We start from the raw sequence: 14010 nt of genomic DNA on the forward strand, positions 1-14010 counted from the left end.
GGTATGTGCTCATTTGAAAGTTCCATTAAGCGTTTTGATCTATCCTTATAGATCTTGATGCTCAATGCTCAAGCAGCTTAATCCAGGCTTTCCATTGAAAAACACTTTCCAAATAACCCTATATGCTTTCCAGAAATTCTACGTCATTTCTGATCCATAATATGTCAACAACATATACTCATCAGAAATTCTATAGTGCTCCCACTCACTTCTTTGGAAATAAAAGTTTCTCATAAACTTTGTATACACCCAAAATCTTTGATCATCTCATCAAAGCATACATTCCAACTCCAAGATGCTTACTCCAGTCCTTAGAAGGATTGCTGGAGCTTTGCATACTGATTAGCATCTTTCAGGATTGACAAAACCTTCCGGTTGTATCACATACAACCTTTCCTCAAGAAAATCATCGAGGAAACAATGTTTTGACATCCTATCTGCAAGATTTCATAAATAATGCAGTAATTGCTAATATAATTCCAACAGACTCTTAGCATCGCTACGAGTGAGGAAGTCTCACCGTAGTCAACTCCTTGAACTTGTCGGAAAACATCTTAACGACAAGTCGAGCTTTCTTAATGGTGATACTTACCATCATTGTCCGTCTTCCTTTCAAAATCCATATGTACCTAACAGCCTTACGACCATCAAGTAGTTCTTCCAAAGTCTACACTTTGTTTTCATACATGGATCCTATCTCGGATTTTATGGCCTCGAGCCATTTATCGGAATCCGGGCCCACCATCGCTTCTCCACAGCTTGTAGGCTCATTGTTGTCTAGCAACATGACTTCCAAGACAGGATTACGTACCACTCAGAAGTAGTACGCATCCTTGTCATCCCACGAGGTTTGGGAGTGACTTGATCCGAAGTCTCATGATCAATATCATAAGCTTCCACTTTAATTAGTGTAGGTGCCACAGGAACAACTCTTTGTGCCCTGCTATACACCAGTTGAAGTGACGGTTCAATAACCTCATCAAGTCTCCACCATCCTCCCACTCAATTCTTTCGAGAGAAACTTTTCCTCAAGAAAGGACCCGATTCCAGAAACAATCCCTTATTGCTTTCGGATCTGAGACAAGAGGTATACCCAACTGTTTTGGGTGTCCTATGAAGATGCATTTATCCGCTTTGGGTTCGAACTTATCAGCCTGAAACTTTTTCACATAAGCGTCGCAGCCCCAAACTTTTAAGAAATGACAGCTTAGGTTTCTCTAAACCATAGTTCATACGGTGTCATCTCATCGGAATTACGTGGTGCCCTATTTAAAGTGAATGCGGTTGTCTCTAATGCCTAACCCATAAACTATCGTGGTAATTCGATAAGAAACATCATGGTATGCATCATATCCAATAGGGTGCAGTTATGATGTTCGGACACACCATCACACTATGGTGTTCCAAGCTGTATTAGTTGTGAAACAATTTCCACAATGTCTTAATTCTGTGCCAAACTCGTAATTCAGATATTCATCTCTATGATCATATCATAGACATTTTATCCTCTTGTCACGACGATCTTTCAACTTCACCCTGAAATTACTTGAACCTTTCAATAATTCAGACTCGTGATTCATCAAGTAAATATACTCAACATCTACTCAAATCATCTGTGAAGAACATAACGATATCCACTATACGCCTCAGCACTCATTGGACTGCACACATCAAAATGTGTTACTTCCAACGAGTTGCTATCTTGTTCCGTCTTACTAAAACGAGGCTTTCAGTCATCTTGCCCATGTGGTATGATTTGCATGTCTCAAGTGATTCAAGATCAAGTGAGTCCAAACGCTCCATTTGCATGGAGTTTCTTCATGCATATACACCAATAGACATGGTTCGCATGCCTCAAATTTTTCAAAAACGAGTGAGCCCAAAGATCCATCAACATGGAGCTTCTTCATGCGTTTTATACCGATATGACTTACGTGGCAGTGCCACAAGTAGGTGGTACTATCATTACTATCTTATATCTTTTGGCATGAACATGTGTATCACTATGATCGAGATTCAATGAACCATTCATTTTAGGTGCAAGACCATTGAAGGTATTATTCAAATAAACAGAGTAACCATTATTCTCCTTAAATGAATAACCGTATTGCGATAGACATAATCCAGTCATGTCTATGCTCAACGCAAACACCAATCTCGATGGTAGATGGAGCGTGCGATGCTTGATCATATCAACATTGGAAACACTTCCAACACATATCGTCAGCTCACCTTTAGCTAGTCTCCGTTTATTCCGTAGCTTTTATTTCGAGTTACTAACACTTAGCAACCGAACCGGTATCTAATACCCTAGTGCTACTAGGAGTACTAGTAAAGTACACATTAACACAATGTATATCCAATATACTTCTATCGACCTTGCCAGCCTTCTCATCTACCAAGTATCTAGGGTAATTCTGCTCTAGTGGTTGTTCCCCTTATTACAGAAGCACTTAGTCTCGGGTTTGGGTTCAACCTTGGGTTTCTTCACTAGAGCAGCAGCTGATTTGCCGTTTCATGAAGCATCCCTTTTTGCCCTTGCCCTTCTTGAAACTAGTGGTTTCACAAACCATCAACAATTGATGCTCCTTCTTGATTTCTACTTTTGTGGTGTCAAACATCGCGAATATCTCAAGGATCATCATATATGTCCCCGATACATTATAGTTCATCACGAAGCTCTAGCGGCTTGGTGGTAATGACTTCGGATAAACATCACTATCTCATTTGGAAGATCAACTCCCACTTGATTCAAATGATTGTTGTACTCAGACAATCTGAGCACAAGCTCAACAATTGAGCTTTTCTCCCTTAGTTTGCAGGCTAAGAAAAATCGTCGGAGGTCTTATACCTCTTGACATGGGCACGAGCCTGAAATCCCAATTTCAGCCCTCGAAACATCTCATATGTTTCGCGACGTTTTAAAACGTCTTCGGTGCCTCAACTTTAAATCGTTTAACTGAACTATCACGTAGTTATCAAAATGTGTATGTCAGATGTTCGCAACATCCATAGACGACGTTCGAGGTTCAGCACACTGAGCGGTGCATTAAGGACATAAGCCTTCTATGAAGCAATGAGGACAATCCTCAGTCTACGGACCTAGTCCGCATAATTGCTACTATCAACTTTCAACTAAATTTTCTCTAGGAACATATCTAAACAGTAGAACTAAAGCGCGAGCTACGACATAATTTGCGAAGACCTTTTGACTATGTTCAGGATAATTAAGTTCATCTTATGAACTCCCACTCAGATAGACATCCCTCTAGTCATCTAAGTGATTACATGATCCGAGTCAACTAGGCCGTGTCTGATCATCACGTGAGACGGACTAGTCAACGTCGGTGAACATCTTCATGTTGATCGTATCTACCATACGACTCATGCTCGACCTTTCGGTCTTCTGTGTTCCGAGGCCATGTCTATGCACATGCTAGGCTCGTCAAGTTAACCCTAAGTGTTTTGCATGTGTAAATCTGTCTTACACCCGTTGTATGTGAACGTAAGGATCTATCACACCCGATCATCACGTGGTGCTTCGAAACGACGAACTTTAGCAACGATGCACAGTTAGGGGAGAACACATTCTTGAAATTGTATTGAGGGATCATCTTATTTACTACCGTCGTTCTAAGCAAATAAGATGTATAAACATGATAAACATCACATGCAATCAAATAGTGACATGATATGGCCAATATCATATTGCTCCTTTTGATCTCCATCTTCGGGGCTCCATGATCATCTTGTCACCGGCATGACACCATGATCTCCATCATCATGATCTCCATCATCGTGTCTCCATGAAGTTGTCACGTCATCTATTACTTCTACTGCTACAGCTAACGGTTAGCAATAAAGTAAAGTAATCACATGACGTTTATGTTGACACGCAGGTCATAAATAAATTAAGAAAACTCCTATGGCTCCTGCCGGTTGTCATACTCATCGACATGCAAGTCGTGATTCCTATTACAAGAACATGATCAATCTCATACATCACATATATCATTCATCACATCCTTTTGGCCATATCACATCACATAGCAAACCCTGCAAAAACAAGTTAGACGTCCTCTAATTGTTGTTTGCATGTTTTACGTGGCTGCTATGGGTTTCTAGCAAGAACGTTTCTTACCTACGCAAAAACCACAACGTGATATGCCAATTTCTATTTACCCTTCATAAGGACCCTTTTCATCGAATCCGATCCGACTAAGTGGGAGAGACAGACACCCGCTAGCCACCTTATGCAACTAGTGCATGTCAGTCGATGGAACCAGTCTCACGTAAGAGTACGTGTAAGGTCGGTCCGGGCCGCTTCATCCCACGATGCCGCCGAATCAAGATAAGACTAGTAACGGCAAGCATATTGAACAAAATCAACACCCACAACTACTTTGTGTTCTACTCGTGCATAGAAACTATGCATAGACCTAGCTCATGATGCCACTGTTGGGGAACGTAGCAGAAATTCAAAATTTTTCCTACGTGTCACCAAGATCTATCTATGGAGAAACCAGCAACGAGGGGAAGGAGAGTGCATCTACATACCCTTGTAGATCGCTAAGCGGAAGCGTTCAAGTGAACGGGGTTGATGGAGTCATACTCGTCGTGATCCAAATCACCGATGACCAAGTGCCGAACGCACGGCACCTCCGCGTTCAACACACGTACAGCCCGGTGACTTCTCCCATGCCTTGATCCAGCAAGGAGAGAGGGAGAGGTTGAGGAAGACTTCATCCAGCAGTAGCACAACGGCGTGGTGGTGGTGGAGGAGCGTGGCTATCCTGCAGGGCTTCGCCAAGCACCACAGAAGAGGAGGAAGAAGAGATGCAGGGCTGCACCAACGAGAGATCGAATCGCGTGTTATGGGCAGCCCTAGGCCTCACTATATATAGGGGAGAGGGAGGAGGGTGCGCCCCCTCTAGGGTTCCCACCCATAGGGGGGGGGCAGCCCTAGATGGGAAACAAGGGGCGGCCAAGAGGGGAGAGAGGGAGGCGCCCCCTAGGGTGGGCCTTAGGCCCATCTAAGCCTAGGGTTTCCTCCTTTATTTCTCCTAGCTGCCCCTTGGGCCTTGTGGGAGGTGCACCAGCCCACTTAGGGGCTGGTCCCTCACCACCCTTGGCCCATGCAAGCCTCCGGGGCATGTGGCCCCACTTGGTGGACCCCCGGGACCCTCCCGGTGGTCCCGGTACATTACCGATAAACCCCGAAACCTTTCCGGTGACCAACTTCCCATATATAAATCTTTACCTCCGGACCATTCCGGAACTCCTCGTGACGTCCGGGATCTCATCCGGGACTCCGAACAACATTCGGTAACCACATACAAACTTCCTTTACAACCCTAGCGTCATCGAACCTTAAGTGTGTAGACCCTACGGGTTCGGGAGACATGCAGACATGACCGAGACGTTCTCCGGTCAATAACCAACAGCGGGATCTGGATACCCATGTTGTCTCCCACATGTTCCACGATGATCTCATCGGATGAACCACGATGTCAAGGACTTAATCAATCCCGTACACAATTCCCTTTGTCTAGCGGTATTGTACTTGCCCGAGATTCGATCGTCGGTATCCCTATACCTTGTTCAATCTCGTTACCGGCAAGTCTCTTTACTCGTTCCGTAACACATCATCCCGTGATCAACTCCTTGATCACATTGTGCACATTATTATGATGTCCTACTGAGTGGGCCTAGAGATACCTCTCTGTTTACACGGAGTGAAAAATCCCAGTCTCGATTCGCGCCAACCCAACAGACACTTTCGGAGATACCCGTAGTGCACCTTTATAGTAACCCAGTTACGTTGTGACGTTTGGTACACCCAAAGCACTCCTACGGTATCCGGGAGTTGCACAATCTCATGGTCTAAGGAAATGATACTTGACATTAGAAAAGCTTTAGCATACGAACTACACGATCTAGTGCTATGCTTAGGATTGGGTCTTGTCCATCACATCATTCTCCTAATGATGTGATCCTGTTATCAATGACATCCAATGTCCATGGTCAGGAAACCGTAACCATCTATTGATCAACGAGCTACTCAACTAGAGGCTTACTAGGGACATGGTGTTGTCTATGTATGCACACATGTATCTAAGTTTCCTATCAATACAACTCTAGCATGGATAATAAACGATTATCATGAACAAGGAAATATAATAATAATCAATTTATTATTGCCTCTAGGGCATATTTCCAACATTGACATCATTTTTGTGGCAAAACCACCATTCATAATTCTTTCATACATGTCACTCTTGATTCATTGCATATCCCGGTACACCACCGGAGGCATTCATATAGACTCATATTTTTTTCTAAGGATCGAGTTGTAATTCATGAGTTGTAAGTAAATAAAAGTGTAATGATCATCATTATTAGAGCATTGTCCCAGTGAGGAAAGGATGATGGAGACTATGCTTCCCCCACAAGTCGGGATGAGACTCTGGATGAAAATAAAATAAAAAAAGAGGCCATAAAAAAGAGAAAGTTCCAAATAAAAAAATATGAGAGAAAAAGAGAGAAGGGACAATGTTACTATCCTTTTACCACACTTGTGCTTCAAAGTAGCACCATGATCTTCATGATAGAGAGTCTCTCATTATGTCACTTTCATATACTAGTGGGAATTTTTCATTATAGAACTTGGCTTGTATATTCCAATGATGGGCTTCCTCAAAATGCCCTAGGTCTTCATGAGCAAGCGAGTTGGATGCACACCCACTTAGTTTCTTTTGAGATTTCATATATACTTATAGCTCTAGTGCATCCGTTGCATGGCAATCCCTACTCACTCACATTGATATCTATTGATGGGCATCTCCATAGCCCGTTGATACGCCTAGTTGATGTGAGACTATCTTCTCCCTTTTTGTCTTCTCCACAACCATCAATCTATTCCACCTATAGTGCTATATCCATGGCTCACGCTCATGTATTGCGTGAAGATCGAAAAAGTTTTGAAAATGTCAAAAGTATGAAACAATTGCTTGGCTTGTCATCGGGGTTGTGCATGATTTAAATACTTTGTGTGGTGAAGATAGAGCATAGCCAGACTATATGATTTTATAAGGATAACTTTCTTTGGCCATGATATTTTGAGAAGACATAATTGCTTTGTTAGTATGCTTGAAGTATTATTATTTTTATATCAATATGAAGTTTTGTCTTGAATATTTCGAATCTTAATATTCATACCACAATTAAGAAGATTTACATTGATATTATGCCAAGTAGCACTCCGCATCAAAAATTTTGTCTTTATCATTTACCTACTCAAGGACGAGTAGGAATTAAGCTTGGGGATGCTTGATACGTCTCCAACGTATCTATAATTTTTGATTGCTCCATGCTATATTATCTACTATTTTAGACACTAGTGGGCTTTATTATCCACTTTTATATTATTTTTGGGACTAACCTATTAACCAGAGGCCCAACCCAGAATTGCTGTTTTTTGCCTGTTTTAGGGTTTCGAAGAACAGGAATATCAAACAGAGTCCAAACGGAATGAAACCTTCGGAAATGTGATTTTCTCATCAGATAAGATCCACGAGACTTGGACCCTCCGTCAAGAAAGCCACGAGGTGGTCACGAGGGTAGGGGGCACCCCCCTAGGGCGCGCCCCCAGCCTCGTGGGCCCCTCGAAGCTCCACCGACGTACTTCTTCCTCCTATATATATCCACGTACCCCCAAACAATCGGGGACGGAGCCAAAAACCTAATTCCACCACCGCAGCTTTCTGTATCCACGAGATCCCATCTTGGGGCCTGTTCCGGAGCTCCGCCCGAGGAGGCATCGATCACGGAGGGCTTCTACATCATCATCCAAGCCCCTCCGATGAAGTGTGAGTAGTTTACTTCAGACCTATGGGTCCATAGCTAGTAGTTAGATGGCTTGTTCTCTCTTTTTGGATCTCAATACAATGTTCTCCCCCTCTCTCGTGGAGATCTATTCGATGTAATCTTTTTTTTGCGGTGTGTTTGTTGAGACCGATGAATTGTGGGTTTATGATCAAGTCTATCTATGAATAATATTTTAATCTTCTCTGAATTCTTTTATGTATGATTGGTTATCTTTGCAAGTCTCTTTGAATTATCAGTTTGGTTTGGCCTACTAGATTGGTTGTTCTTGCCATGGGAGAAGTGCTTAGCTTTGGGTTCGATCTTGCGGTGTCCTTTCCCAGTGATAGAAGGGGCAGCAAGGCACGTATTGTATCGTTGCCATCGAGGATAACAAGATGGTTTTTTTATCATATTGCATGAAACTATCCCTCTACATCATGTCATCTTGCTTAAGGCATTACTCTGTTTTTAACTTAATACTCTAGATGCATGCTAGATAGCGGTCGATGAGTGGAGTAATAGTAGTAGATGCAGAATCGTTTCGGTCTACTTGTCTCGGACGTGATGCCTATATACATGATCATACCTAGATATTCTCATAACTATGCTAAATTCTGTCAATTTCTCAACAGTAATTTGTTCACCCACCGTAGAATACTTATGCTCTTGATAGAAGCCACTAGTGAAACCTATGGCCCCTGGGTCTCTTTCTCATCATATCAATCTCCATCACTTTATTATTGCTTTGCTTTTACTTTGCTTTTACTTTATTTACTTTGCATCTCTATACCAAAAATACCAAAAAATATTATTTATCATCTCTATCAGATCTCACTTTCGTAAGTGACCGTGAAGGGATTGACAACCCCTAAGCACGATGGTTGCGTTGAGCTATTGTTTTTGTGTAGGTACGAGGGACTCGAGCGTAGCCTCCTACTGGATTGATACCTTGGTTCTCAAAAACTGAGGGAAATACTTACACTACTTTGCTGCATCATCCCTTCCTCTTCGGGGAAATCCAACGCAGTGCTCAAGAGTTAGCATCCACCACAGCTTGGTCGATGGTTTACATCACAGGGAGATCCGTCTCCCTCATGTGAGTCTCCACTTGATGCACGCCGAACTCCATTGGGGAGCCGCTAGATATCCTCTCCGTATGTGTTGTTGTGGGTGTGCTTGTTGTGTTGTGGGGCGCGATCGAAAGGTTAAAGAGACTAAGGGTGTGTTTGGTTCCCTGGGTGCATCCAGCCTGCGTCGCATGAAGGAGCTTGGTTGGGGCTGGCCTGGTTGAGCTGATGCAAGTAGGAGTTGAGATGTGTGTTTGGTGTACTTGCATGATATGGGCCATGCTTACCCTAGATGTTGTTTGGTAGCTGCATGAGATCAAACAATATGATAGATGTGGAATTTGATTCTAGATGCTTGTACATGTATGTAAAATAATTAGAAGATTGTTTTGGCGATATGCACTCCATTCAGATATCTTTGCCGGTTGAAGTAAAAGAACATGATAAAACACAGATAAGAAATCATAATATTCTGAATCTATAAATTTCGTATGAACATCCTTTCAATCAAAGAGGCAGCTAAATAGGGGAACAAATGAAAATCCATGTACTTCTATGTGTATTCCATTGTCAGCATTCATGAGATCATATATTTAGCATACATAAACGGAACAGATAGCCCCCCGAAGACACTTCTTTTACTGTCCATCTATTCTAGCCAGATGATCTCTTGATCCTAACAGCACGAATACAAAACAAAACTAGCTTCTCTCTCGCTTGTTCCTCTTCCTCTGGCTAGATGATCTCTTGTTCTTCTTCCTCCTGATCAAATCAAAATAAAAAGATATGCACAAATTATTGGTGGAGTTAACAGAACAAATATGCAGAATCATCTCTAATCCATAGACAGCCCTCACAGCCAGATTAGGCCTGTACAAGGCCAGCGGCCAAACCAAGCATGACATCGAGTTGCTCAAGCACATGGTCCACATGATCTACAATGGCCAAGCATTCCTCGCCGGTAAGGGCACAACACACAGATCCCTTGCTTGCTCACATGCATGGATCGAGCAAGCAACAACTCTCACAACCAGATTGTGCAAGCGGCCGCGAGCACCCGGCCGGTGCGCGCGCGCATGTGTACGCACCGCCGGAGTCCCATGCTTGCTCTCACAGTCAGATCGGGCGGTCGGCGGTGAGCGATGGCGTGCAGGTCGCTAAATGCTGGGGACGGAAGGGAGGGGTCAGAGCTTGGGACTGGAGGAGGGGGGAGGAGAGTTGTACCTTGCCACCGGCGAGGACATGCGGCGGTGAAGGGAGATGCGGCGGCGGGACAGCGAGATCCAAATGCGTCACACCAGAGGATAGAGCGGCAGCGAGAGCAGGGGGGTGGGGAATACGACGACTTTGCATTAGCGGGTGCAGGCACATGCCTGGCTTGCAGAAACAGTCGATCCCTGCGTTTCCGCTCGGCCTGGCTGAGAGCCCGATTTTGCATCAGTCGGGTCTGGCCCAGTGAGACGTGCAGCCTACCAAACATGGAGAAACTTGCATGGCGGGTGCGATGCAGATTCAAGCCAAGGAACCAAACATGCCCTAAGGTTATAATGGCCGCATGAATTAACTGGGAAGCCGGACGACCTAGAATATCGGCACACTCGGATGGTAGTTTTTGCAACGCGTAACTCCATCGTGTCGTACGCGACTGCACCGTGGCGACGCGCGCGGCACAACAACATGTTTTATCTCCTAATTAAAAATCCAATTAAAAATCTGTTTTCACCACTAAATCCATCTCGACGAGATCTTCAAAACTAGACCCACGTTGATATATTTCGATGAATTTTTTTCCCAAAAGTTGCCATGACGTTTGCACTGTATTGCCATAATGCTTAAACTAAAGTTGCCATGTGGCAATTTTAGTATTTTGATTATGGCAATTCCAGTACTTTGACCATGAAAAGTATTTTTTGTGTGAACCATGGTAATTTGAAGTGCATGTATCATGGCAACTTTAGTTTATGGTTCATGGCAAGTCTAGTTTCTTAATTCCCTATTTTATAATATGTCAAAATTTACTTTTAAATGTAGAAGAAAAAAGCTAAAATATATCATGGCAACTTCAGTGTAAACACCATGGCAATTCATGTGCAATAGACATGGCAACTTTTAACCCAAAAAAAAAGTCGTCGAAACATATTGATATAAGATCAAGTTTCGAAGATCTCGTCACAAGGGATTTAATGGTGAAAACGGATCTTCAATAAGATTTTTCATTTAAGAGATAAAACATTTTAAAAACTGGAAATCCAAAAAGATTTCCAATGCATGCATGCATACGGTGACATGGCGCGGTCCGTGTGTTGTAGGGCGTGTGGCGGGTTTCGCTCCCATCACATGTGTGGGCGTTAGTGTTGTCCTTAAGAATATAGCAAGGTTTTTTTTTGAATATTTCTTGGTGGAAGAGCTAGGCATCACATGCACATTCATCCTGTCCCTTCGAGCATGATCTAATGGTTTATCACCTGAGTGTGAAAAAAGGTCCTGTGTCGACTTGTGTATCATCCTTCACTTATCAGTTATATATTATGTGCAGACATAAATCATGTGGTCACCTTCAATAGTTGAACTGTTGTATTCTCCTCAATAACCTCAACTCTGCCAAAGGAGCGAACACGATACTTATATACTCAGGTTGTGTTTGGTTGAGCTGTAGATTCTTGAAAGCCGTTGTGAAAAAGCAGTTGTGGAGAAGCAGTTGTGAAAAGTAGTTGTGGAGAAGCTGGAGGCTGTTTGGTTAAAATGACTGTGAAACTGTAGATTTGGCGGAGAGGCCTAAGTGAATATGCTTATATGAAAATTGACCATAATGCAGTGATCCTACTACGAATATTGTTCATGCTATCAATATATATGATCCAACAAGCAATTACATGGCAATCTGCCACAAGAAACCATTCAATGTACATCAAAATGCAACAAGTATTCATTAATAAACCAGTCATTATACAGCAACATACGACAATATGCAGTCTAGTTTACATCAATATACAACAATTTGACAAGCAATATGTACCAATATATCAAAAACCATCCACGGTTCATCAATTCACATGAATTGGGTCACTACCAACAAAGAAAAAAATCATCCACGGTTCAACAATTTGACAAGCAATATGCAGTCCATTTTACATCAATTCACATGAATTGGAGGCGGCGCCGGCGGCGGAGCGCGCGTCGGTGGAGGGGCAGCGACCCTTGCTGGTCCGATGGTCCATGCATGTACTTGAGGAAGGAGGAGGTCCAGTGGGCAGTAGAGGTGAAAGGAGGTAGCAGCGGGGCGGCGGACGCGGTAGGCGGCGCCAGCGGCTGGCCGTGCGGCGGTGGAGGAACAGTGCTGACAGCGGCGCCAGATAGGAACCCTAGCTGTCGCTCGAGTCGAGGGGATCGAGCAGTTTTTTTTCTTTGCGAGGACGAGGCCTCCTCTTGTGGAGGAACATCGCTGGGTGGGGATAGAACGAATCATTTTTTGAATTGCTAGTGGCAAAGGTGGGTAAATACCACGCAACATCAAGGGGACAGCTAAAAATGCATTGCTGAAGTTGGGGGCTCGCCTACTTTGAAATTTACACTACGCGGAAGCTTAGTTTTTGCAACTTCTGCTTCTCATTTTCTCCCTTTGGTTAGCTTATGGCTTTGTAAAGCCAGTTGGTTGCAAAAGTCCAACCAATCAATTTTCCTTGACCAACCACCCAGGCCCAAGTCGATTCTTGAAAGCTATGTCCATGATGCAATTCATCTAGTGGATGACACCATAAATTTCAGAACGAAACAAACATGCAATTGTTGAATGACTAAAGCTGCAACTTTGCCGAACTCCAGAGAAATAGTATACAACATAAATATCATAGAAACTGAACAGATGCCAGAGCTGCAAGCCTGCAACTAAACCAAACCACACAATAGACAATAGCCAAACACTGTCTAAATATAAACCATAATTATTGATAGCACGGATTCGGACAGCATGATCAGGAGCTAACTAAGAAAAAAGTATAAACTTGACGCCAAACTACCACATGTTGGTTGCAGTTACACGACAGTCAATTTTGCATCAACTGTAGCAGATAATTGCAACGCTACACACCTTGTCCTCGTCTTTGTGAGAGTGAAGCCTCATTCTGCTTCCCCGTGCCATGAGAAAAAAGGAAACCATCATAATCCAAGTACAGCGTGTTCAAGAGCTAAGAAATAGTAACCGTGCTGCCAAGGTCAGTAGTCCAAAGACACAAGTATTACTCTTAATATTAGACCCATAGCTTACACTCAAACAATTTGTTTTGAAGGAGCACCAGGGTAAAAGATACAGCAAAAGGCATGCGGCAAGATAGCAGGTTGTCGAAGAATATGGCGCCAACATGGGCGGCAGAGTCAGAGTAGGACGAGCGGGGCAGAGTCAATTGTTGTATGAAGCTGCAGCATGTACAGTTGTATAGATACATGAGGGAAAGGCTAGTAGTATCAGAATTGGAGTTGTAGTTGAGTTCAGATTGCTAGCAATCTAGTACTATTATATATATAGGGTGGGTCTATTATGATAACACCCTTTAAGAGTCTTATTCTAATAACACAAGCTTATTCTGATAACACTCCATTCCGTGAACTGGACCGCACATTCACTACAGAAAAACTCACCCACCCATCCCACTTATCCATTCGTCAGATCCCACCACATCCCGCGACCTCCTCTCTCTCTCCCCAAGCAACTCCCCCTCCGTCGCCCCGCCTTGCGCCGCCGGTAGCCCGAAGCGCCGCGCCGCCGGCCGCCCGTACCACGACTTGCGGCTCGGGGACTCCTCTTCCTACCTCCCCTAGCGGCTCCACCACCTACCTTCTTCCACCGCCACCGACAACGCCTCCATGACTCCTCTGCCTCCGGCCGCCGCGCCTCCTCTAACCCCGGCCGGCGCTCCACCCACCGCACCCAAGCCCATTGGCCACCGCGCGCGCCTCCTCTCATGCCCGCCCACAGCGCCTCCCGTTCCCGAACGCATCACCCCACCATCCCGCACTCCACCTCCGCCGCGACCTCATGGTGCGAGCCGCCGCCCTGGAGCGGCCGATCTCCACCGCACCA

This window comes from Triticum aestivum, chromosome 6A (genome assembly GCF_018294505.1).
Source record: "Triticum aestivum cultivar Chinese Spring chromosome 6A, IWGSC CS RefSeq v2.1, whole genome shotgun sequence".
NCBI lineage: Eukaryota > Viridiplantae > Streptophyta > Magnoliopsida > Poales > Poaceae > Triticum > Triticum aestivum.